At 40.3% G+C, this 25,023-nt stretch overlaps 1 protein-coding gene across 3 annotated transcripts in view; it reads right to left on the bottom strand.

Moving 5' to 3' along the window:
- The window catches only part of RNF130 (ring finger protein 130), a 151,771-nt gene that overhangs the window by 94,705 nt on the left and 32,043 nt on the right, over window positions 1–25,023 (bottom strand). The window lies entirely within an intron of this gene.

Genomic DNA, 25,023 nt, shown 5'->3' with positions numbered 1-25,023 from the left:
TCTTCAATGAATAACACATTGAAATATTTGCTTTTACATGTTTCATTTATCATATTTAGCTAAAAGAACCACCTTTGTGTTACATGCAGTCACAGAGGACTACATGCAACTGAAAAGAAATTCAACAGGGCTGGGCGTGGTGTCTCATGCCTATAATCCCAGCACTTTGGAAGGCCAGGGCAGGTGGATTGCTTGAGCTCAGGAGTCCAAGACCAGCCTGGGCAACATGGCGAAACCCTGTCTCTCACAAAAACAGGAAAATTAGCCAGGCATGGTGGCACATGTCTGCGGTCCCAGATACTCAGGAGGCTGAGGTGGGAGGATCACTGGAGTCCAGGAAGTTGAGGCTTCAGTGAGCTGAGATCACGCCACTGCACACCAGCCTGGGTGACAGAGCGAGACCCTCAAAAAAAAAAGAAGAGAAATACAACAGTAAAATGAGTTTTATGGAAAATGTAACCCAATGGAACACATACCTTTTTACTACCTTACTCAAAATTGTTACAGCCACTTTATTAGAACAGCAGTTTATCAGAATACTGATTAAAAATCCACAAAAAACTATAAAATTAAAGAAAGCAATAAACATCTAATTACCTTTCTGAAATAAGAGTTGTGATCAGTAAGTTAGAGACAATCACAAAATAATGCTAAACCGCTTTAAATTTCCCTTTAGAAATCTCTTAAAATGTTGTTCAACGGGCCATGATCTGTGGTATAAGATACCAGGTATGGCTATAAAGTAACTGAGACGGATCCCACAAACGACATATGACAATCAGTCTCATTGCTTTATAATCACACCAGGTACAAACGGTTTTAGAAATCAGTTGAGGCTCCCTCTTGAAGACTCAAGCTGGAAAAGGAGTAGGGAAAGCTGAACAGGTAGCCAAGGAAACCAATCCATGTAATTCTATTCAAAGAATACTAAATAAGAACACCAACTAATTTCAACGGGAAAGCTGTTTGGGAAAAGAAGCGTGTAATTATTTCAACCATCCATTCAACAATAGTTATTGAGCACATACTATGATCAGGCTCCTTTCACCTCTTAAAGAGAGTAGAAAATTACCTGCTCTTGATGCAAAAATCCACGCGCCCTCAGGAGCAAAGGGGAACCTTTTGGACTAGGGAGAGAGCTGTTCGTGGTGGCGTCATTACACCAGCACAGAGAAGAGCCGGGCAGAGAAGCCTGACCCTGCCCATCAGGCAGGACAGCAGAACGAAAGCCCGCCACCAACTTGCAAAGGACTGGAGTTTTAAGGTCTTAAATCTTTTACAGAATCTGGCGAAAGTTATATAGGAGTCCCCTCCTAGGAGAAAGGGCCTTCTCCCCATACTCCGCCCCTAAAGCCTGATAGGGCTCAAAGACCCTGACCTAAAGCTGCCTCAGACACTTGACTTTTAAAGATCTGAGGAGCTCCGGCCCAGCTTCAGGAGGGATACACGTGCCAAAGGAAATGTAGGCTTCAGAATAAAGGGCCGGTCAGAGCAGGCAGTGACTGATAAGAGTTAAGAATAATTAGACTGTAACGCTGTAAATATCAAAGCACATTTGGGACATGACCCACCACTCCCATGTCCCAGGCCCTGGGCAAACACCGCTAGTAAGTCCTGGATGTGGCCACGCTCCCACGCACTTCCACACATCTGGCCGCCAGTACTAACTGTCAGAGATGGCAATCCAGTAAAAGCCCATCTGTGATCCCTGCTTCCAACTATTTTCTTGAGAAACTTCCCCCACTGTTATTCTTTAATGGGAACTTCTGTTTCCACTGCTTGAGTGTGGCTACTTTAATAAACAATTCTATTCTTTCCACTTTCATCCTGAGAATTTTCAAACCCATAGAGCAGTTCCAATACTGTGAGAACACTCATGGGCCTTTTATTTAGATTTGTCAACATTTCGTCCTTTCTATATGTATTTATTTTTGCTGAACCAATCAAGAGTAAACTGCAAACACATGACATTTTATTCTTAAATACTTCCACAGTCCCTCCTAAGAACAAGGCTAGTTACGTGGTCACAATTCATCTACTTATCCTCAAGAAATTTAACCCTGTGTTAACAGATGGTCCATTTTCAGGTATCTGTGGTGACGACTTTAATAGTTGTTTAACTTGTTCAGTTTTGTGTCCAGGATTCAATCGGGGCTGTCAGCGTCATGCTTAGCTGACATGCCTCATTAGTCTCCTTTGATCTAGAATAGTTCTTCAGTCACTTCTAGTCCATTGATCACAACACTGACCTTTTTAAAGAGTCCAATCCAGATGTTCTGACCATGCCCCTCAATCTACATTTGATTGTTTCCTAATGATTAGATCTCCAAATTAAATATTTCTAGTAAGAATACCACAAGGTGATGCTGTGTCCCTCCTCAGCTCGTCACATCAGGAAGTGCAGGCCGGGTTGTACCTTTATGTTTGGTGGCAAATTTTATGGCTTGGTTATTTTGGTATCTGCCAGATTTCCTCACTGTAAATAAATGTTTTTCTCTTAATTAATAAGCAATCTGTGGGCTGATACTTCCAGATTGGGTGACTAGCCAGTTCCCCAAAAACTTTTCACTCAATGCTCTTGGCATCCACTGGTGTTTGCCTGAATCTGTTACGACAACGGTATTTGTAAAATTGTAATTCCCTAATGCTGTGGTTTCTTCTACATTTTGTAAATGATTTTATAATCAAAGGCATTAACAAAATTTTCTACTTATCTTTGTTTCCCATTAAAAAAAAACAGAACTACTGGGTGGGCAGTTTTTCTGAAAAAAAAAAAAAAAAAAAAAAAAAAAAAAAAAGCCCCCCCATTCCCATCAGTTCTGTTTTTTAATGAGGAAAAAAGTGGGGAAATATGGTAATACTGCTATAATCCTGACTACAAAATCAGTTTTGAGAGGCCAATAGAAGGAACCTCAGAATTAAGCTCCTTTGGGCTCTGGAATCGGAGGATCTAGGTTCAAATCCCAGCATGGCACTTAACCTCTTTGAACTTCAGTTTCTTCTTTCAAAAAATGCGAAACTACCTGCAGGCTTCACAGCAGATGTTCAGTAACTGCTGCAGCGTAATGAGCTGTATTAGTCCGTTCTCACACCGTTACAAATAAATACCTGAGACTGGGTAATTTAGAAAGAAAAGAGGTTTAGGCTGAGCGTGGTGGTTCACACCTGTAATCTCAGCACTTTGGGAGACCAAGGTGGTGGATCACCTGAGGTCAGGAGTTCGAGACCAGCCTAGCCAATATGGCAAAACCACATCTCTACTAAAAATACAAAAATTAGCCGGGTGTGGTGGCAGGCGCCTGTAATCCCAGCTACTCGGGAGGCTGAGGCAGGAGAATTGCTTGAACCAGAGCGGTGGAGGTTTCAGTGAGCCAAGATCGTGCCACTGCACTCCAGCCTGGGAAACAGTGAGACTCCATCTCAAAAAAAAAAAAGAAGAAGAAGAAAAAAAGAAGAGGTTTAATTGACTTACAGTTCCACATGGCCAGGGAAGCCTCAGGAAACTTACAATCATGGCAGAAGGCACCTCTTCACAGGACAGCAGGAGAGAAAACGAGTGCGAGTTGGGGAAATGCCAGATGCTTATAAACCCATCAGATCTTGCGAGACTCACTCACTATCCATGATTCAATTACCTCCACCTGGTCCAGCCCTTGACATGTGGGGATTATAGGGACTGCAATTCAAGGTGAGATTTGGGTGGGGACACAGAGCCAAACCATATCATGAGCTAATCCTACTTATACTATTATTACTCACAGAAAGCAAAAGAAAACGTTGTGGGAAGAAAATCAAAAGGCCCCTAACCACAGATTTTTGGATTCCCATTCTCTTCACTCCCTGCCCACTGCTCAGAAAACGCCCAGAGATCTGCTGACCAACGCAATCCTGCCAGCTACGAAAGAATTTATGCTTCAGTTCAGAAAGTGAGTCTACCCAGCTGGGAAGAGTCTGAAATCTACGCCCTCATTCCCTTGGCTTCCCTCCACTCCTGCTGGGAGTAAACCTCAGGGCAAGCCCAGTGTAGCTGAGCAGCTGATAAAGGAAGATCCAGGAAGAGAACAAATGAGCTGTCTGAGGCACCAGGCTGCAAGAGGAGAGAGGTGGCTTTACCGTAAGCATTTTTACTATCGGTTACTAACAGTGGCATTAGTTATTCCTATAGAACCTATTATATGTAAAGCAGAACACCATATACTTTAAGTGAAAAAGATTAAAATCACTTTGAGGCTGGGCGGGGTGGCTCACGCCTGTAATCCCAGCACTTTGGGAGGCTGAGGCGGGTGGATCATGAGGCCAGAAGATCGAAACCATCCTGACTAACACGGTGAAACCCCATCTCCGCTAAAAATACAAAAAATTAGCCGGGCGTGGTGGCGGGCGCCTGTAGTCCCAGCTACTCAGGAGGCTGAGGCAGGAGAATGGCATGAACCCAGGAGGCGGAGCTTGCAGTGAGCCGAGATCCCGCCACTGCACTCCAGCCTGGGCGACAGAGCGAGACTCTGTCTCAAAAAAAAAAAAAAAAAAAAAAAAAAATCAGTTTGAAGTTCCAAAAAAACTGCTGCTGAGGGAACAGTTAGGTGTATTCAGGGTCAAGCTGCACATGGGGCATAGCCCTGGCTGCCTGTGTCTCAGGGAGTCTGCTGGCTCCTGGTCCCAAGACTTCTCATCTCACTCCACTGACTTAATTAAAGTCCTTCTCAAATGTTTATCCACAATACTTTCAGTTCTTCAAACCCAATCCTCATTTTTCTCTTCACTGATCCCTTAAAGAACTCAAGGGAGAAAAACAGATACATTCTACATTCTTTTATGAAATGAATATAGCAATAATTCTGACAGATGGAGGTTATATCAATTATAGATTTCCTGCTGAGACTTGTCAGTAGTTTTCCTAAAATATAGATCTGCTCTGTCACTCTGCTTTCAAAAGCCTTTGATGCATCCCTTCTGTCAAAAAAATAAAGTCCAAACTCTTTCACTGGACACTCAAGCATTGGGGAGCCAAATGGCCCTGAGGGCAACTGAGTCACAGAACGGTGAACACTCTCGGACCTAGTGAAACTTTTGGGCAAAGTGACTGGAATAGTGGTTCACGCAGTCTGGGCAGGACGGAGAGGTGAAGCCAGGAGGGAAACTGGGAGAAAACCAAGACAGGGTCCAGGGAACTGGAAGCTTCAACAAAACTAAATGACAGGAAGAGAGGGGGAGAAAGGGAAGAGGCACTGGTCAGGGCACAAGACACAGGAGTTTGCAACTTGAGATGTAACAGTTCTGGGAGATGATGAGGCCCAGGAGCAGCTATGGGACCAGCCTCCTGGAGAAGTGGAATGACTGAAGGGCCTGTGGAAGGAATTTTAGGTTAGGTGTTCACTTTCCAGGTGGATTCTGAAGTTGCCCAGGATGGTGGCAGGACTGCTGATGAACAGGGAGCAGTGACAGGCGGGGAAGCACATGACTATGGAGAGGAAGAACATGGTCTGCTGCACAAAACTGAAAGTGAAGTCTCCCCATGTGGAAGTGACTGGTTTGGACGTGCTGTACACCACCACCACAGTATCCCTCAGCACCCACAGATGCACAGCAATGACCAACTTGTAATTCTGCAAATGCTTGAACCTGAACCTCCTGCCATGCGGCTGCTGGGAAGCCGAATGTGTAAGCCACTGAGTGGTAGTCACTCACTGATAATTCCTGAGGACACTGGGCTACAGCTTGTCACCAAAAGCCAAGGGTCTTCTTTTCTTTCTTCCTTGAACAGGAAGTTCTTCAATCACATACAAGTAGGGCCAAGGGGCCACAGTACAGCACTCGAATGTCAGCTTTTCTTCTTATGCTATCTCTTGACTGTATGTCAAGAGAAAGAAAAGGGGACAGGAGCAAGGACCTGCCCAGAATAGAAAGCTTTCTTCCTTCACACACAGAGGCAGAAGGGGGGGTGGGCATTGAAGAAGACAAGCCACCAATCAGTGGAGAGCCAGACTCTCAGTTAAGAGTTTCCAGGGGTTGCCAACTTTGAACACAATACAGGAACTCCTACAAATTACTGATCCCTCTCAGCTGAGCAGTTCTAGCCACAGGTCACCTGGATTTAAGTATTAGACAGGTCTTCCTTCCTTCAAATCTATTTTTTTTTCTTTTGAGATGGAGTCTCACTCTATCACCAGACTGGAGTGCAGTGGCGCAATCTCGACTCACTGCAATCTCTGCCTCCCAGGTTCAAGTGATTCTACTGCCTCAGCCTCCCGAGTAGCTGCGATGGCAGACGCGCACCACCAAACGTGGCTGATTTTTTTGTATTTTTATTAGAGACGGGGTTTCACCATGTTGGCCAGGATGGTCTTGATCACCTGACCACGTGATCCACCCGCCTCAGCCTCCCAAAGTGCTGAGATTACAGGCGTGAGCCACCGTGCCCAGCCAAAATCTAAATTTCTAAACATCTGTTTGTGGCTTGTGGTTCTCTCCTCTGGAAAAACACCACTGAATAAACCTGTTTTTCATTTACTGACGTATAAAATACCATCAACCACAAGGTACATCATTATGTATCATGAAGAAAAAAATCTGTCAAGAAATTCTAAGATGTCATGGAATATAAGAAACATTCCCACTTTAAGTTGCGCATCCCAGAACCAGTGAGAATTCTTCAACATAACAATTCTTAAAATGTGCAAAGACAGCCTCCCTGGGTCCCCACTTCAGTCTTTTTTCCATACTAATTCTAGAGTCCCAAATCATTCATTTAAAAAATAATAATAATTTTTTAAAGAATCTAAAACTTACAGAAAAATTGGAAATATCATATAAAAACTTTTTTTTAAAACCTAGAACCATTCAAGAGTAAGTTCCTGGCATGATGCCTCATCACCCCCGAATATTTGGTATTTTCCTACAAACAAAATTTATAAACATAATACAACTCCCAAATAAGGAGCTTAACACTGATGTGTCACTGCCATCCAATCCCAAAATCCATCCAAGCTTCTGTGACTTTCCCAATGACGTCTTTTACAGCAGCCCAGGTCAGAGTCACATGCTGCACTCAGTCGTCACGTCACAGCCATCTCCGTCAGTCGGCAACTGTCCCTTGGTCTTTCTTGGTGTTTGTGACCTTGGCACTTCTGAAGACTACATTCGGCCCAGTTGACCTGTCGAAGGTATTTCCCTGTGGCTAGATTCAGGTCAGGTGCCGCTGGCAGTAACAACACGGAGGTGAGGCTGTGCTCTTTTCAGTGTACACCACCAGGCGGCCCGCAGCTTTTTTTATTTGCCATTACTGATAAAGCTCACTTTGATAATTTGGTAAAGGTATGTCCTCCAGGCATGTGCACCATGAAGTTCCTCTTTTCCCCTTTGTAATTAGTATGTGTTCTGTGGGGAGGTGCTTTGAGGCTAGGTAAATATTCCATCTTCATGAAACCTTCAGTTTACTTTTACTTTTTAAATCAGTATAGATTCATGGTTCCTATTTTATTCAATCAGTTGAAACAGCTACTAACGTTATTCATTTTGATGCTGAAATTCTAAATTATGCTTCATAAGACCCTGTGTACAGAGCTTTCCTATCTTATTCTTTTCTGGACATCAGTTTTCCGGTGTCTTCACTTATGTAAATGTTAACTACAAATACAGTGCTTTCAGTATCAAGAGTAGCATGACACTAACATCTCCCACCATCTGATTATATCCACAGGGATACAGCCTAAGATTCCAATATAATGTTTTGAAGCCACGGCACACATCAGTGTACACGGAGCTCACGTGACTGAAGGTTCCCAGGCATTCTCCTTCTCCACTTGAACTGTTACTTAAGCCACGTCTCCACAAACCTTTGCTATACTGTTTTAAACAACCCATTTGCAGGTTGACTTAATGAATACTCCTCTTATCTATGTTTCAAGAGTTCACCTCCCTAGTTTTGTGCCCCTTTCAAGTAAGATGCTTACATTGATGCTTTCTTACAAGTTTTTGATAAAAGAATTTTAAATGGGTGGGAAAAGAAACATTAAGTAGAGAGTTTGGCATTCTAACCAAGGGAGATTCAGGTTGGGAGGAAAGTAGGCTACAGAAGCTTTCACGCCAAGCACCAGAACTCTAAAAGACCTTCAAATCTGTTATTTACATTAAAGAATTTATAAATCTGAGAGTTCAGTGAGCTGAATAATTAAGTAAATAGATGTAGGATGGCAAGAGCCAGGTCTTTCATTTAGGAGTGGGAGTTTAGTGATAAGAAAGGAGAGAGAGCTACAATGATCCATGTGGCAATGTATTCGAATTGGAGACATAAGTATGAACTCATTGTTAGCTTAATATCAATGCAGATGATTACAGACAGAAATATTTATAGATATGTATATATGCAGGAGTTAGGATACATGCATGTATTTCCTTGTTCTGTCAGCTGAGAAGGCCCAGAAGCAACAGGCATCTCGGCAGTAACATCACATCTAATGCCCGGATCTCGGTTTTTAATACCACTCTCCAATAAACAGAAACCAGGGTTCCTTGGAGAAATGGCTGATTCTAGGATTGATGTGTCATTACTGATGAAGTTCAATAACGTTCAAGGGGCAGAAAATATATGCAAAAGGAGCCTGGCACATCTTACAGCACCAGAAAGTAAGAAAGTGCTCAAAAACTAAACCAAACCAAAACAAAAAAACAAAAATCCAACACCCACAACAATGGAGGCACGTCAAAGACACAGGAGCCAACACAAAGAATCCCCAGTGGCCAAAGCTGGGATAATTTGAGTAACAAAGTTGTACTGTATTATAATCCAAAGTATAAAATAAATACCCATGGGTCCATACTGATATAAATAAATGACTGAATAAATTAATAAATGGAGCAGAGGCAAATCACCCATGCAGAAAAATTCCAAATAATTATGTAGATACTCCACCCTAAGGGAGATGGAGCATAAATCCCCACTTATTAAGTGTGGGCTGTGCACAGTGATGTCAAAAGTTATCGTATGGAAGGGGGAAAAGAGTTAACTTCACAGTGGAGAACCTGACAGACACTACCTCAGCCAGGTGACCAAAGTCAACATCACCGGTGATACTTCACACCGATAGCACATAACCTTGGTATGACAGGATGCATGCTAATGGTACTTTACAAATCCCTGTGGTCTTCCTCCCAAAAACCCATATCCCTAGCCTAATTATAAGAAAACTATCAAACATGTCCCAGTTAAAGGACATTCTACAACATGCTGGGCCAGCAGTCCTCAAAGCTGTCGAGGTCATCAAAAACAAGGAAAGTCTGAAAAAATATCACAGCCAAGAGGAAACTAATGGATCATGATGACTAAATGTAATGTGGTGTCCTGGGTGGGATCCTAGAACAGAAAAAAAACTAGGTGAAAACTAAGGAAATATGAATAAAGTAATAGACTTTGGTTAATAATTATGTATCAACATTAGTTCACTGTGGTACAACAAATCAACATGTTACATGGTACCTAACAGGGGAGAGTGGGTGCAGGGTTTGCAGGCATTCTTTGTACTATCTTCACAATTTTTCCATAAATGTAAAACTGTTCTAAAAAGTAAAGTTTTTTTTTTTTAAAGACTCATTATATAAAAGGGAACAACTTCTCATCAGAAAAAACGTTAAGCCAGAAAACAACAAAACAACACCTTTAAAGTGCTGAAAGGAAAATTCTGTCAACACAAAAATTTATACCTGTCTTTGAAAAATGATGGCCAAAAAAAGACACTTTCAGATAAATAAATGTTGAGAGAATTCATCATCCGGAGATCTGTGCTGCATGAAATGATTTTTAAAAAGGGAAATGACACCAAACGGAAACTTGGAAATCCAGAAAGAAATAAAGAACAGCAGAACTGTTAGTAGGTAGGCAAATATAAAAGCCTACCATTTTTTCATGAGTTTTGCCATTCCCACTCCCTTCACGAATGAGGCGCCCCTTTTCATTCTTCCTCTAAACGCTCCTCAAACTTAAGCATCTGACAGCGGGTCTCAACAGGGGCAGGAAAGCTCTCCTGGGGGTGTCTGGAAACCCTGTGGGAGGGGTCTCTATGCTGTCACAGGCATAGAGGTGTGCCACCAGCATTTAGCAGGCCCATGCCTGGGGAGGTGAAACACTCTGTAATACAAAAGACGGACCTGCAGAGCAAAAGAACTGTCCTAAAATACCCGTTGCCTTGTCCTCCACTTCCATCCTGAATCGAGAAGCACTGTAAGCACCAATGCAGGGGTAGAGATCCTCACCCAGACCTCTAACACCTACAGCCTAAGGCTGCTTGATCCTCCTTAGCAGCTGTGCCAGTGAGACCAACTCTTGAGATCATAACTCCAAGGTCAGGTCCATCATCATATGAACTGCTATCAGTTAGGAACATCTTCCATCCTGGAACCTAGGAAACTGATTTCTACAACAGTATTTCAAACCCATGTAGATCCTTTACATGATTTTACCTTCCTCCTCTTCTGCTGCCAGTGAGGAAAGAGAAGCACAGAAAAGACAAAAAAGTAAATCAAGTGACAACTTCAAACAACCCACTTGGGACACGGAGACTGCCAAGGAAGGCTGGAGGACAGTCTCATGTATCTGCTGGTGGAGGCACTCTCCAGTTCCACTTCAGATTTAAAGAAAAAAGGAAAATTAAGAGCTTATGGAAGTTTTAAAATGGAACCATTGCATTTATTTTTTTAAAGGCTATTTTTATTTTTTAAAAGCTACTGCTTAAGTGTTTCAGTTTTAGATTTTGATAATTATGAATTTTTTAAAAAAATGTATGAACCAGATGGAAGATACAGTAGAAGCATGTGCAAACTCAGGCAAAAATATAAATGCAATTTAAACCCTTACTTCCTGCCACAGCAGTACACTTCAACTCCAAGCTCCATCTTTTCTGAGGTAGTTAAATCCATATTCAATTAGAAGCTAAAAAAACTTTAAACGGTAAAACAATAGTATACTTATATTACCCATGTTCTTGATAGGCATTTAGAATAAAGAAAATAGATTTACGTTAAGTGGCCCAAATTACTGATACGTAAAGGTATTCTACAATGTGTTTGTGATTTCTTTTTACTCGTTTTCATAAAGCATTTTTTGTATTCAGAGTGAATTTTTTATATTTTACAAAGTGTGACTTTTTCTATTCAATGCTAGGTAATAAATATAGAGCTAAATACATTTTTAAGAGAATATGATGGAAGAAAGGCAAAGAGCCATTCAACTAATTTTGTTCAACCATCCAAAAAAAAACCCAGTAAGAAGCATCTGATATTGCCGATTGATAAAAAGATTAAAAAGCAACATTATTATTTGGTTACATGTTTATCTAAATTACCTCATCTTCCTTTCAACAATGGAAAGAATGTCCACAAAATTCTTACAGACATACAGATAAAACTACAGCTAATTCTATCAGACAGTGATTTAACACAACTTAAGATGTTAAACAATAACAGTAAAGTCTATATAAATCTTTAAAAACGAGGAAAATAAATCCGTAATTTTCAGACAAGTATGCATTATTGTAAACTATCCAAGAACCCATAACTTCCCCTTCATACTACCACAGATCCGCTAACTACATGACAAAGAACTCACTCTGCTAACCAGAGGTAACAAGTGAAACCACACACTAAACAGCCTTTCCTGTCAATGACGTCATGGACAGGGCACTGGAACAGATGTCCTTCAGTCACCAGGTGAAGGGCATGCTTTAGCAGAAACAGGACCAAGCTCTTGGTTGACAAGGCAAGAAAACAAAATACTTACACTTGTATTGGTACATACAGTATATAGAGAATACTTATATTCCAATGTGGAATTTTAAAATTAGGTATAAAACATAGCCTTAAATGAAAAGAAAGCTTAACCACCAAACTAAATAACTTAATAAAATCATTTCAGTGCAACCCATATTTATTTTGTTCAGGGCATTTTGCTGACCACTGCAGAGAACCGAAAGACGTGACACAAACTTTAACTTCATGAAACTCTGGGCTTTTCCTTACTGCCAGTAAAGTATGCAAAGAATGACAACATGAAAGGAAAAGGACAATTCTGTCATGGAGGTACAGAGAGGGCTCTGAAGACTGCAGGAGCCTTGGACTATAAACTCAGTAAAGGCAATGATCCAGGTTTCTCTCCTTTCGACTTTTACCAGTTCTTACTAGTTCACATTGAAATGCACAGCACAGAGAGCTGCCAAACCACTGCTTCTGCCCTACAATGAAGGGAGGGCAAAACTGGCACATGAGCAGGATAGGGTGAAAGCATGAGTCTCTGGGTCCATGCCTTGAAACTGTCTGGGGTGGGGTGGGGGGAGGAGCCTGGAATCAGTGTCTTTCCAATTACCTTATGTGATTCTGACACAAGAGTTCTTGAATTTCTGTAGACAGCACTGCCCTACAGAGTGAGAAGGGTTATCTGTGGAGGAAGGGAACTGAGTAACACATTGATGAGCCTGGAAAGCAAGGAGTTGCCAGTGTATAATGACTTTCTCTGAGTATAAGCAGAAACAGAAAGGCAGAGAGCTATGGCATACAAAAGTCAGAAGAGGATCATAATTCTGGAGATTTATTGGGAATGCCTGGCTGAAAAGACGAGACCCAGAGAAGCTTTTGATGGTGTGTGTTCTCTGTGCTACTCAACCTGAACTTCTCACCCCATTCTCAGGACAGGCTTTCAGCTAGTGCAGCTCGCTGGACTGAAACGGGACCATTCTATAACCCTGTCCCTCTCACCCTGAGCACGGACTCCATTAAGAACCCTAGCGCAGCCAGGACGCATGCCTTCCTGCTCCACTCTTCCTCTCCACACTTCACCTGTGGGGCTTCTGTTGCCACCACTGGTTCCCTCCACACTCCCATCCAATGCTTCCTGCTGGTTTTCCAGGTCCCAGTTAGATGGCAGAGAAGCAGCTAGGAACCCTGCTAGCTGCCTGAGACAGCTGCCATCATTCAGCGGGGCTCCGGCTGCCCGGCTCTGTGGCTGCTGCAGGTGTGAGACTGCACACCCTAGTGCAGTGTAGGAAAGCACAGCTTAGGCCGCACCGACCTCATCGAGACCACGCCTCCCTTCTTTCAAATCCTCCCATGTTACTGAGCGACAGTCCTTGCTTTAGGCACATTTCTGCTCTGAACTGAATTTACTATTACCCTATCCACCACGTTGAGCTGTGCTGTTTTTTTCCTGTACTTAAAATTACTTTTGTTTTGCTTTTCCCCACCTCAGATCCTTCACTCACAAGGGGCCTTTTGCCTAGAATACTATTCTCAACTCCTCAACTCCGACTCAGATGCCATTTCCTCAAGGCATTCCTCTGCGACCCCTTGGACCTAAGTCACTTCCCACAACCATGACTTCGTACTCAATGTTTGTCTTCTCTGCTTGATTAGAACTCCATGGAAAGAGGCACCATGTGTGTCTTGTTTATGTTTGGAGCTCTAACAAGAGTTCAAAAAACAGCATATAGAATCTAAATCCCTCTCTCTACTTGCAGTTACCTGATTTTCTACATTTCCTTCAGACTCCCTCTACTCTAACCAGATTTTTGATTCATGTGGTTCCCCTACTGAGAGTATTTTCTCTTTCTGGTCAAACCCTAAGTAATCCTAATTATTTAGGGACTAGCACAATGAATGCCTCCTATATAAGGTCTTCCAGACCTGGGTCAGAACCCCTTTCATAATAATACTATGGCTGATCCTGCTACGTAGGTATGCAAAGTGAAGCACTGAGTGGTTCCCCAATTATTTCATGCATGTGTGTTTCCCTAAGGGAGGAAGTGTTCCTGGCAGACACTCACTTGTACATCCTTCTACAAATCCCTACAGTGTCCATCACAGAATGCCCGGCATATAGCAGGTATAAATCAATACCTGTTGATTAACTATTTTTTTGTACTAGATATATTTTAAACAATTAAGTTATATGGAAAAACACCAGGAGAATGAAGAAAAAGTACACTTAGAAATTTTTTTTAAAGTGCCAATCTCAAAATGAAAGAAATAATTGATTTCATAATTTTATAAAAGCTACTGCTTATTCCAGGCATAAGAAAAATTGTACAACTGTTATACATTACAGTTTGTTAGCTCAATTAATTTTGCAATCACCCTCTTTTAGGTAGACGAGGACGCTAGTTTAAGGACTCAGTTACCCGAACTCACAAGGCTGATAATCAACTTGGTCTAAGATTCAAATCCCAATCTTGTGACTGTTTGACATTATGCCAAATTATTTTCTCTATTTTAGAGGTACTATATCATCCAACTAAAACTTATCTTTTCTTCTATAACTAAAAATGATTGAGAATGTCATAAAAAATTAAAATCTATGATAAATTATTAAATATGATTTTGGAAGATGAACAACCAGAAGAAACTGAGACAGCTATGGAAACAGACAGTGATCTATAAATTGGATGAAGTATTTCAATAATGTTTTTCTAAGGTGATGAATATGTGACAGGCAGCATCTCCACTGAGAACAGAATGAAATCAAGAAAATTTATTCTGTCTGGAAAACAGGAGACAACGGGCAACAGCCTAGAAGTTCAAAGGGAAAACAGAAAGGGCTCAAAGAAAAAGGATAAAAGCTCTAACCAAGAACCAAGAATCCTTTCACACACTAAGATGAGGAGTTCGCAGATAATTCACAAATTCCCAAACAAAATGGCATTTTTACTAATCTTAAAAATAAAAGCAATATTATATTGTAGAATTTTTTTAAACAAATGGGTTTACTTCCATTGCTGTTGTGAACAATACATCCGTGTAGTCCAATGTAGCTGGGACTACAGGTGAGCGCTACCGCGCCCAGCTCATTTTTGTATTTTTAGTAGAGACGGGGTTTTGTTATGTCTAGAACAGGCTGATCTAGAACTCCTGGACTCAAGCTATACCCTGCTTAGGCCTCCTAAAGTGCTGAGATTACAGGTGTGGGCCACCATGCCTGGCCACTATCCACCTCTTTTTTTTTTTTTTTGAGACAAGGTCTTGCTTTGTTGCCTAGGCTACAGCGCAGTGGCACAATCTCAGCTCACTGCAACCTCCGCCTCCTGGGTTCAAGGATTCTCCTGCTTCAGCTTCCCAAGTAGCTGGGACTATAGGTGTGTACCACCACGCCTGGCTAATTTTTGTATTTTTGGTAGAGATGAGGTTTCATCATGTTGGCCAGGCTGGTCTTGAACTTCTGACCTCAGGTGATCCGCCTGCCTCAGCCTCCGGAAGTGTTGGGATTACAGGCGTGAGCCACCACACCCAGCCACTGTCCACTTTTTAATACCATTCTATCTTTATATGCTTTTTCAATTTCTATCTTGAATACTCAAAATATGAATGCAAGTAACAAAAGATCACCTCATGAATACTTGCTTTGTCTCTCCAAGTAAGAATACTTGAGGACATACAACTGAAACTTGTTTCAGTTTAAGAATCTTGTATTTGTGTTGCTTTTGAACTTTAGTTTGCATTATACTTTTAACAGCTTTAATGAGGTATAATTTACATCCTATAAGACTCATCTTTGTAAGTGTACAATGAGTAAAATTATAGGGATGTGCAACCATCATCACATCCAGTTTTGGGTCATTTCCATCACCCCCCAGAAAATTCACTCACGCCCTTTTAAAAAATACATGTTCCCTTTTCGGTGTTGTATTTTTGTTTTTTAAAAGATGGGGGTTTTGCTGCGTTGCCCAGGCTAGACTTGAACTCCTGGGGTCAAGGGTGCTCCTGCCTCCGCCTCCGATGTAGCTGGGATTACTGATGCTTGCCAACATGTCAGCTCCCTCATGCTCACTGCAATTAATCCTCATGCCCAGCTCTACCCTACACAGCCACTAATATGCTTTCTGTCTCTGTATGTTTGACTTTCTTAGACATCTCATATAAATGGAATCATGTAATAGTAGCCTTTTGTATCTGGCTTCTTTCATTTAGCATAATGCTTTTGAGGTTTATCCGTGTGTCAGGAGTTAATTCCATTTACAGCTAATAATACCACCAGCGTGAACTGTGCAGATCCACTTACAGGCAAATTTTCTTCCTCCTTGGCCATCCCTGAAATAACAAGACCAACCGTCCTCTTCCTCCTACCCCCTAAGCCTACTCAATGGGAAGAAGGATGAAAACCATTATGTGATGTGACCAACTTCCACTTAATAAAGAGTAAATATATTTTCTCTTCCTTATGATTTCCTTAATAACATTTTCTTATATAACAACACATAACATATATAACAAAGTATGTGTTAATCGACTATGTTATCAGTGAGGCTTTTGGTCAACAGCAAGCTATTAGTAATTAAATTTAGGGCCGGGCATGGTGGCTCACGCCTGTACTCCTAGCACTTTGGGAGGCCGAGGTGGGTGGATCACCTGAGGTCAGGGGTTTGAGACCAGCCTGGCCAATATGGCGAAACCCCAACTCTAGTGAAAATACAAAAGTTAGCTGGGCATGGTGGCACACACCTGTAATCCCAGCTACTCAGGAAGCTGAGGCAGGAGAATTGCTTGAACCCAGGAGGCGGAGGTTGCAGTGAGCCAAGATCGCACCACTGCACTCCAGCCTGGGCGACAGAGTTGAGACTCCATCTCAAAAAAAAAAAAAAAAAAAAGTTAAATTTGGGGGGAGGCAAAAGTTATATGTAGCTTTTTGACTGTGTGGGGGTCAGTGTCCCCCCCTAACCTTCTCACTGTTCAAGGGCCAACTGTAATTGCTAAACTATATTCAATTTTATGGACATATAACTTGTTTATTTATCCACCAGTTGATGAACAACTGCGTTGTCTCTACTTTTCTGGCCATAATAAACAATGCTGCTATGAGCATTTGTGTGTAAGTCTTTGTGTGGACATTTCACTGTTTTCATTTCTCTTAGATTCCTGGGAGTGGGACTGCTGGGTCATATGGTATTTTTATGTTTAATGTTTAAATAAATTGCCAAACTATTTTCCAAACTGGTTGTACCATTTCACATTTCTACTCGCAATACATAAGGATTCTAGTTTATCCACATCCTCAACAAAACTTGGTACTGTATGACTTTTTAATTATAATCATTCTAGAGGATGTGAAATAGTATTGTTTTGGTTGCACGGTTGTTTTGATTGCATTTGTCTAATGATCAATAAAATGTCTAATTATTAAACCCTTTGCCCGTTGTAAAACTAGGTTGTTTATCTTATTGATTTATAAGAGTTCTTTATATATTCTGGATGCAAGTCCTATATCCCATGTATGATTGAAAAATGTTTTTTTTGTGGCTTATCTTTTCATTGTTTTAATGGTTTCTTTTGAATGACAAAAGGTTTTTAATTTTGATAAAATCTAATTTTTTTTTATAAACTGTTTTTGGAGTCATAGGCAAGAACTTCTTGTTCAAAATCACAGACTATCTTCTAAAAGTTTACAGTTTTACCTCTTACATTTTGTCTAATATCCAAGTGAAGTCATTTTTATATAGTCTAAATCCCTCCCTCCCTGCCTCCCTCCTCCCTCCCTCCCTTTCTTTCTTCCTTCTTCCTTGAAACAACCTTGCTCTGTGGCCCACATCAGAGTGCAGTGGTGCGATCATGGCTCACTGCAGCCTCAACCTCCTGGGCTCAAGGGATGCTACCACTTTAGCCCCCCAAAGTGCTGTCATTACAGCATAAGCCACCAGGCCTGGCTTCTTTTTTTAAATTTGCATGTGGATAACAATTGTTTCAGCACTAGTTGTTGAAAGACTGTCCTTCCCTCACTGAATGATCGTGGCACTTTTGTTGAAAATCAATTGACCATAAAGATATTTATTTCTAGATTCTCAATTTGGATCCACTGATCTACATGCTCATCCTTCTACCAATACCACAATGCCTTGATTACTAAAGTTGTGAAACGGAGTAGTGTAAGTCCTCTAATGCTGTTCTTTTTCCAAAATGCTTCGGCTATTCTAGGTACTTTGCATTTCCATATAATTTTAGGATCAGCTTATCAATTTCTACAAAACACATGCTATGATTTGCATAGATACGTACCACAAGGAATTTATATATCAATTTTAAGATAACTGCCACCTTGACAATATTGAACAATGGAATCAAAGGATATGAAAGGTCTCTCCATTTATCCATATATATATATATATTTTTTTTTTGAGACAGGGTCTCACTCTGTTGCCCAGTGAGAATGCGGCAGCACCATCTGGGCTCACCGCAACCTCTGCCTTCTGGGCTCAAACGATCCTCCCACCTCAGCCTCCTGAGTAGCTGGGACCACAGGTGAATACTGCTACGCCCAGCTACTTTTTTTATTTTTTATTTTTTCATAGAGACAGGGTCCCCCTATGTTGCCCAGGCTGGTTTTAAACTCCTGGGCTCAAGTGATCCTCCCTCCTTGGCCTCCCAAAGTGTTGGGATTACAGGTGTGTGCTACTACACTTGGCTGAGATTTTCTTGAATTTCTCTCAGTAATGTTTGTAGGTTCACTGTGCAATTCTTACATTTCTTTTTAACAAGTTTTTGTTCTTAGGCTATTGAGAATGAACTCTTCTTAATTTCATTTTTGGAACGTTCATAGCTAACATATAGAAATACAATGGCTTTTGGGCAGGCCCAGTGGCTCATGCCTGTAATCCCAACACTTTGGAAGGCTGAGGTGGACGGGTCACTTGAGGTCAGGAGTTCAAGACCAGCCTGGCCAACATGGTGAAACCATGGTGGTGTGCACCTATAATCCCAGCTACTCAGGAGGCTGAGGCAGGAGAATCACTTTCACTTGAACCCAAGAGGCAGAGATTGCAGTGAGCCAAGATCGTGCCACTGCACTCCAGCCTGGGCAACAGAGCAAGACTCTGCCTTTAAAAAAAAAAAAAAGAAAGAAAGAAATACAATTGGTTTTTGTATAATGACTTTGTATTCTACATTCTTTCTAGACTTGTTTGTTACATCTAGTGGCTTTTTAATAAATTCTATCTGATTTTCTACATACACAACCTATGAATAATGAATTTTATTTCTGCCTTTCCCAACTGGATGCCTTTTATTTTTTTCTTCCCTGTTTACAATGGCTAAAACCACAAGAAAAAGGTTGAGTAAGTATAATGTTGAATACAAGTAATGAGAGTGGACATCCTTGGCTTGTTCCTGGTCTTAAGGAGAAAACAGTTAGTCTTTCACCATCAAATATGATGTCAACTGTGGCTTTTTCATAGATGCCCTTTATCAGGCTGAGGATGTTTCCTAATGTGTTAAATGCTTTTTTTTAATCATGATGGGTACTGAGATTTTGTCAAATGCTTTTTCTGCACCTATCGAAAATGGTTAGTTGGCTTTTTCATTTATTCTATTGATTTTCAGATGTAAAAAAAAAACATATATCCTATTAATGGGGTAATGAATCTTATCCATTTTATATATTACTAGATTCTATTTGCTAATAATTTTAAAAGAATTTTTGTGCCTACATTCATAAGGGATATTGGTATATGGTTTTCACGGATCTCTTTGTTTGGCTTTGATATGAAGGTAAAAACCAGCTCCACAGAATAAGTTGAGAAATGTTCTCTATTTTCTGAAAGTTTGTGAAGGATTAGAATTATTTTTTCTTTAAATAGTTGACAGACTGCACCAGTGAATTTCATAGGAAGATATTTAATCCCCAATTCAATTTCTTACTTATTATAGGTCTACTCAGATTTGCTATTTTTTCTTGAGTCAATTCTGACAATCTGTATATTTTTAGGAATTTGTTCATTTCATCTAAGGTGTCTAATTTGTCAGTATACAGAAAAAAGTAAACATAGCAGGTTTGAACTACTATCCTTCGAAAGGCCGGCTTACAATGTTAGCCCTTGGGTGGCATCTGGGAACAAGGGTTTGGGGAGGATTCCCACCATTACCTAATAAGAGTGACTCACTGTGAGTGTGACTATGTGGTGAGTCCTGTGAGTCCTCCTAGTGAGTCACTGAACCTGTGGATGGTCATGGGGACCCCAGACATAGTTACCATAAAGTTGTTCACAATATTCCTTTATAATCCTTTAAGTTTCTGTAGAGTCAGTAGTGACGTCCTTTTTTAGTTGTGATTTTGGTAAACTGTGTTCTTTTTTATTGTCGGTCAGTCTATCTAAAGGTTTGTCAATTTTATTGATAGTTACAAAGAACCAACTTTTGGGTTTCATTGACTTCCTCTATGACTTTTCTGTCTCACTTATTTCTCCTCTAATCTTTATTAACTCCTTTGTTCTACTGGTTTGGGGTTTTGTTTGTTCCTCTTTTTTATAGTTTCAGAAGGCAAAACTTAGTTTAATGATTCCATATCTTTGTTTACTGACCTAGGTATTTAAAGCTATTAACTTTCATCTAAGTACTGCTTTCCTAGCATCCTACAAATTCTGATGTGTTTTCATTTTCATTTGGTTCCAAATGTTTTTAAATTTTCCTTTTGTTTTTTTATTGGACCCATGTGTTATTTAGATGTGTGTTGCTTAATTTCAAATACTTGGGAATTTCCCAGATTTTCTTTAGTTGTGGTTGAAGAATATACTTTGTACAATTTCAGTCTTTTAAAATATATTCAGACTTGTTTTACAGCCAACCATATGGTCTATCCTAGAGAATGTTCCATGTGTGCTTGAAATGAATGTGTATTCTAGTCAGTACATAGAATGTACTACATATGTTGGCTAGGTCAAGTTGGTTAACAGTGTTGGTCAAGTTTTCTATATGCTTGCTAATTTTCTATCTAGCTATTCTATCAATTACTAAGAGTAGGGTGTTAAAATCTCCAACTATAATGGTTGAAATGTCTGTTTCTCCTTCCCATTCTGTCAGTTTTTGCTTTGTATATCTTAGGTCTCTGATATATGTTGGTATGTCTGATAGTGTCCCACAGGCATCTGAGGCTCTGTTCATTTTCCTTCAATTGATTCTTCCCTCTACTATTTTGAATCTGCTGTTGAAGGCCTCTAGTGAATTTTCCATTTCCAAAATTGTACTCTCCAATTCCAGAATGTCTGTGTCTCGGCTCTTTTATAGAATTTTTATGTTCTTTGCTGGGAATCTCTGTTTGTTGACTCATTGCTGCCATTCATTATTGTCATACTTTATTTCTTTAAATACAGTTTCCTTTAGTCTTTAGACATATTTATATTAATTGCTTTGAAGTTCTTCTCTGCTAAATCCATTATCTGGGAACACTTACAGACAGTTTCTATAGACTTTTATTTTCCTGAATATGAGTCAAACATTTCTATATTTTGCATGTCTTATAATCTGTTGAAAAGTGAACATTTTAGACAATATATTGTAGCAACTCTGGATTCTGATATTTTCCCCCTTAAAGTTGGTGGTGTTGCCTTGTCTGCTTGTTCACTTTTGTTTAGTAACAGGCTGGGTTAAACACATGAAATCTATTTTCATTGTGATGTGCAACCATGATGTCTCCACTCCGTTTCTTCTTGTTCTATGGTCTTTTTCCTCCTTCTTTTTAATAAGACTGGTTTCCTAGGAACTGCTCAGTCACTGGCTCTCCTCTGCTAGCCTGCCTCTGTGAAGTCACTTCCACAGACAGTGACACTGGACGCTGGTGTCACTCACCACTGCAAACAGAAAACTGCCAGTCCTTGCAGCCTGCTCCACACTGGCAGAAACTCCACACAGCATAGCTTCGGGAGTTTGGGAAGCAGCACCCTGCTAAACCACAAATTTCCACTGCTCTTACCTGACGTCTAGAAGTTTTTCAAAGCATGAATGTGTCTCAGATTACTGTTCCTTCATTAACATCCAGAACACTGAAGTGGCTGTTTTGTCAATTTTGTCCAGTTTTATAGTTGCTTTTTTGGAAGAGGATTTGCTGATCTCTTCACTTGGTCTTAACTGGAAGTGCTACCCCTACTTCTCTATTATTTTTAATCCTACCTTATAAATATTTTACAAAGTTTTTCTCTAATGATTATTTTGAAATATTTCAAATAAGCAAAAATTACAAAGAATATAATAAACGTCTGTCTACCCACACACTCAGCTTAAGAAATAAAACATTATAGATACATTTACTTCTCTCTGATGCTATTTCCTTTCTTCCCTCTCCAGAGACAACCATTATCCTAAATTTTGTATTTCTTAATCTTATGTATGTTTTTCTTAGTTTATACCTATATACATGCTCTTAAATTACTTAATTAAAACGTTTTGCATTTTAATTGTATTCAAATGATATCTAACTATAAATATTCTTCTATAACTTACCGTGTTTGGGAGACTTATTCATGTAAATACATGTAGCTTTAATCCACTGACAGTTAACTGCTGCATAAATATGCCACAATTAAGCCAGTCTCCTATGACAGACACAGGTGTTTTCAATAATCTGCTGTTACAGTGCTCTAACACTCTCATACATGTCGTCCATGCACATGTGCAAGAGTAACAAGGGTGTAAAGAAGGACGGAGAGAGGCTATCAGTGCTTGTGTAAGTATATGAAATCTGCCCACTGGCTCCCACATGGTTGGAGGTGAAACGTGAGAGAAGGGGAAACAGTGGTTGTGCTCCACCAGAGGGATCCACGGCCTTCCACACAGTCTAGATTTAGAGTCACAGGAGGCCTTACAGAAGGCCTCTATACTCCAACCCCCACCCAGGAGGCAACTTGGCCTATGTCACAGAGCATGTCAGTGGAAAATCTGGGACTAAAACCTAGGTTTCCTTTCTTTACTGCCTTCTTTCTCAAAGCAAGATCTGTAGACCAGCAACATTAGTGTCACCTAGAAACTTGTTAATAATACAGGCTCTTGGGTCATATTCCAGACTTACTGAATCAGAATTTGCATTTTAACAAGATTCTGAGCTACATATTAAAGTTTTAAAGTTTGAAAAGTACTCTAGAGTATTTATCTAGGAGTGAAATTACTGATCATAGTGTGCAGATTCTTTTAACTATACCACACAATGCCAAATTTCTCTCCAAAGTATTGTACCAATTTACCCAATTTACTGTCCCACATTATTTTTTCTAACTGTCTATGAACCTAATCACAACATAAAGCCGTTTCCTATTGCTCTTATGTACACCTCCATTGTTTGCCTTACAAAGCTTCCATTTCCTAAATATATCCTCAAACTATACTCCTGCATTTCTTTAATTTGTGCTGTTACACACTCATCTGTGATAAAAAGAGTTACATGGTCAAATAGGTTTGGGAAACACTAGATTAATCAAAATAAAACAGGGTTTTTTGTTTAGTTCTGTGTTTGTTTTTGAGACAGGTTCTAACTCTGTTGCCCAGGATGCAGTGCAGTGGTGTGATCACGGCTCACTGTAGTCTCAACTTCCCCAGGTTCAGGAAATCCTCTCACCCAAGCCTCCCAAGCAGCTGGGACTACAGGAATGCACCACCACACCAGCTACTTTTTGTATTTTTTTGTAGAGATGGGGTCTCCCTATGTTGCCCAGGCTGGTCTTGAACTGCTGGGCTCAAGCAATCCTCCTACCTTGGCTTCCCCAGGCTCAGGGAGCCGTGATCGTACCACTGCACTGCATCCTGGGCAACAGAGCTAGACCCTGTCTCAAAAAAAAAAAAAAAAAAAAAAAAGGTGTTTTATTTTTTATTTTGATTAACCTAATATTTCCCAAAGTGTCTGGATTATAGGATTATAGGTGTCAGCCACCGTGACCAGCCAAAACAGGTTAAGACTTCTCAGAGACCCAAAAATGTTAAGAAGTACTAGGAACCCCTAAATGTGGACTACATTTCAAGCATTTTCTGAAACTTACTGTTTCCCCATGAGTCCTCTAGGAACATATCTAAACAAACTAACATTTCAAGGAATACAGATGGGAAATGCTGCATTGATACAGGCTTCCCAACCTTTTTAAATACAAGTAATTTAATTTTTTTTTAAGATTTCAATTCCCTCTTATAATTTCCAGATCATCTCATACTTTTATCAAAAGACTCTCATTCTAGCTACTTCTCTGTGGTTCTGTGTAAGTAAAACAACATTAATAGGAAAGAAAAATACATTTTGCTCAGTTGAATTTCTCCCTCTTCATTTTTCTTCACGTTTTAAGTAAAGAAGAAATCAGCATGTAATGAAGATAAGTTACATCAGGCCCAAATTTTTAAATAGTTTTTCTTCCCTCTGAGACAACTGAGGAAAGCGAACCAGCACCTGCTCTGAAACCTAGCAGAAAAACTACCCTCGAGTCCCATGCTTCCACATAGATGTCCAGCTAAATTAAACTGCCCCTTAATTTTCTTTTGCTTTCCCTGAATACATTAAAAGTTACACGACCCCAGTGATCTCTGGATAGTGAAAAATCACACATTTTATTTTATTCTTTGTGTTTTTCTTTAGTTTCAGTTTTTGTACAATAAGCATGCATTACTTTTGCAATTGGAAAAAATACACCTTACTTCTTTTCTTTTTTTTTGAGATGGAGTCTTGCTCTGTCACCCAGGCTGGAGTGCAGCGGCGTGATCTCAGCTCACTGCAACCTCCACCTCCTGGGCTCAAGCAATTTTCCTGTCTCAGCCTCAGTAGCTGGGATTACAGGTGCCCTCCACCATGCCCAGCTAATGTTTTTATTTTTAGTAGAGACAGGGGTTTCAGCATGTTGGCCAGGGTGGTATCAAACTCCTGACCTCAGGTGATCCGCCCACCTTGGCCTCCCAAAGTATATCTTACTTCTAAAACGCTTAGTTTGAAAGGAAGAAAACAAGTCAGAGGGCACTAAAGTTTAAATCCATCTGCACCATTCTATCAAGATGTGCAGGGAAGTACTAACGACTCTCAATTAAGGTGGGCAAGTCTTTGCAAGAAACTTGCTAAAAATAATTATGTAAAAATTACACGATGAAAAGTTAGTTCTTTAAATAAGTCAAACTCTAAAATTCTCATGAATGCAAAACTAAATTTTATCTAGATTTCAACTTAAGGAGACAGAGTGGTGAAACTAACAGAACATCCACAAAACTAGGGTGTGAGCCCTCTTCTGTTGGCCCTTACCTCTTTCAGTCCCCTTCCTAGTCTGTAAAATG

This window comes from Nomascus leucogenys, chromosome 2 (assembly GCF_006542625.1).
Source record: "Nomascus leucogenys isolate Asia chromosome 2, Asia_NLE_v1, whole genome shotgun sequence".
In the NCBI taxonomy this organism is placed as follows: Eukaryota; Metazoa; Chordata; class Mammalia; order Primates; family Hylobatidae; genus Nomascus; species Nomascus leucogenys.
This window is presented reverse-complemented; position numbering and strand designations above follow the sequence as displayed.